This window comes from Schistocerca americana, unplaced genomic scaffold (assembly GCF_021461395.2).
Source record: "Schistocerca americana isolate TAMUIC-IGC-003095 unplaced genomic scaffold, iqSchAmer2.1 HiC_scaffold_713, whole genome shotgun sequence".
Classification (NCBI taxonomy): domain Eukaryota; kingdom Metazoa; phylum Arthropoda; class Insecta; order Orthoptera; family Acrididae; genus Schistocerca; species Schistocerca americana.
The window spans coordinates 17,501-20,000 of record NW_025726471.1 but is presented as its reverse complement, the minus strand read 5'-3'; the positions used below and the strand labels follow the sequence as shown (position 1 = coordinate 20,000).

General features: G+C 63.4%; 1 pseudogene; it reads left to right on the top strand.

The window, feature by feature from the left end:
- The window catches only part of LOC124589609, a 7,961-nt pseudogene that overhangs the window by 2,003 nt on the left and 3,458 nt on the right, over positions 1-2,500 (top strand).

The window sequence follows — 2,500 nt, the reverse complement described above, 5'->3', positions numbered from 1 at the left end:
CCCGGCAGCGGAACCGATACAAGTCGGGCCCCTCTTTTAGAGATGCTCGTCGGGGTAACCCAAAAGGACCCGGAGACGCCGTCGGGAGATCGGGGAAGAGTTTTCTTTTCTGCATGAGCGTTCGAGTTCCCTGGAATCCTCTAGCAGGGAGATAGGGTTTGGAACGCGAAGAGCACCGCAGTTGCGGCGGTGTCCCGATCTTCCCCTCGGACCTTGAAAATCCGGGAGAGGGCCACGTGGAGGTGTCGCGCCGGTTCGTACCCATATCCGCAGCAGGTCTCCAAGGTGAAGAGCCTCTAGTCGATAGAATAATGTAGGTAAGGGAAGTCGGCAAATTGGATCCGTAACTTCGGGATAAGGATTGGCTCTGAGGATCGGGGCGTGTCGGGCTTGGTCGGGAAGTGGGTCAGCGCTAACGTGCCGGGCCTGGGCGAGGTGAGTGCCGTAGGGGTGCCGGTAAGTGCGGGCGTTTAGCGCGGGCGTGGTCTGCTCTCGCCGTTGGTTGGCCTCGTGCTGGCCGGCGGTGCAGGATGCGCGCGCCTGCGCGGCGTTCGCGCCCCGGTGCTTCAACCTGCGTGCAGGATCCGAGCTCGGTCCCGTGCCTTGGCCTCCCACGGATCTTCCTTGCTGCGAGGCCGCGTCCGCCTTAGCGTGCTCCTCCGGGGGCGCGCGGGTGCGCGGATTCTCTTCGGCCGCCATTCAACGATCAACTCAGAACTGGCACGGACTGGGGGAATCCGACTGTCTAATTAAAACAAAGCATTGCGATGGCCCTAGCGGGTGTTGACGCAATGTGATTTCTGCCCAGTGCTCTGAATGTCAACGTGAAGAAATTCAAGCAAGCGCGGGTAAACGGCGGGAGTAACTATGACTCTCTTAAGGTGGCCAAGTGGCAGCGGTGTGGCTGCATCCGGACTTGGCTTCTCGAAGTGCGGTCTTGATGTAGTCGTGCTGCTGCTGCGAGGTGCCTTCCTTGGGTTATAGTTACAGGGAGAGTGATGCGCAATACATGGGCCTAGCCCTCTTAGCCTCTCCTCTCCTGCGGTCTTCTCCCCTTCTCGTGGGCCCGCTGATTTCGCAGAGTGGAAGACCGCACCAGGGGCTTGGGGGGGTTACCAGCCCCCCCTCGCACTATCCCTTTTTTAGTTGGGGGCAGTAAGCAGAGAATAAGTGGTGGCCCTTCCGCTGAAGGTGCCACCCCAACTCCCCCAGCACCTAGCCGGCCAACCGGCCGTGCCGAAAATCTTGTAACTTTTGCAGCTATGTATACCTGTAGTGAGTGCCACCGCAGCTTTACAACCAAGAACGGTCTCGGGGTCCATCGCCGCCGCCAACATCTTGCGGCCGCCAACGCGGAGATCGTCACGGAGAGGCATCGCGCGAGGTGGACGGAGGAAGAAGTCCTGTCGCTCGCCAAGGCAGAGGCCGAACTGTTCCTCGAGAGGGACGCCCGGTTCTTCTTTGTAAATCAAGAGCTCATCAGGATGTTCCCCGACCGAACGCTTGAGGCAATCAAGTGCCGACGGCGGCAAGCTGCCCACAAGCAGCTTGTCCGCCAATTCATGGAGGCGCTTGAGATCGGTCGGGGGGAAGAGCCGGCGTCCCGCCGGGGAGCGGCGAGCCCGCTGCCTGACGCGGGCGAGGCCGCTGCGCCGCCCGTCGACGCAGCCGAGGACTTCGCGGCCGACACCACCGGGCCGCCGCCGGAGGGGCCGACTGACGCCGCCATCTGGGAGCATCTGGCGGGGCTACCCGCTTCCGCCCAGCGTTTCTCTGCCCTGGATCGTGTCATCGGTCTGGGGCGGGGCACGCCGCCCGATGTCATCCTGGGCATGCTCCCGGATGCCCTTGCGTCGGTCGGGTCCAGAGGGGAGAGATCAATCACCAGGACACAGCGGCCGCGCCAACCATCGAAGCGACCGCCTGCCGCGCCGCCGACGCAGAAGCGCAAGCGGCGCCGCTGGGAGTACGCGAGAACGCAGGATGCCTTCCGACGGTCGCGTGCGCGTTGCGTGCGCGGCCTCTTGGATGGCACCCTGCTCCAGCCGCCACCTGCCATCCCTGGTCTGCTGGACTTCTGGGCGGACCTCTTCACCAAGAAGCCCATCTCCACCGCGGGCTTCATTCGTGACCGCCTCCTCCCGCACTCAGAGCCTGTCGCTCTCGAGTGCATATGGGGGCCGGTCACACATGAGGAGGTCGCCGCCGCGTTGCCGCCCAGGGGATCAGCAGCCGGGCCGGACGGCCTTACCCCAGCGGAGTTGCGGCGTCTGCCGCACGAAGTCCTGGTGAAAGTGATGAATCTCTTCCTTCTGGCCCGCGCCCTTCCGGAACGCCTGCTTCGCGCGCGGACGTCCCTTCTCCCGAAAACGGCTGCACCAACATCCCCCGCTGACTTTCGCCCCATTACGGTCTGCTCGGTGTTGGCGCGGACCTTTCACAAGGTTCTCGCGTCACGCCTGATGCGCGCTTGTGCTGTGGACGAACGTCAGCGGGCATT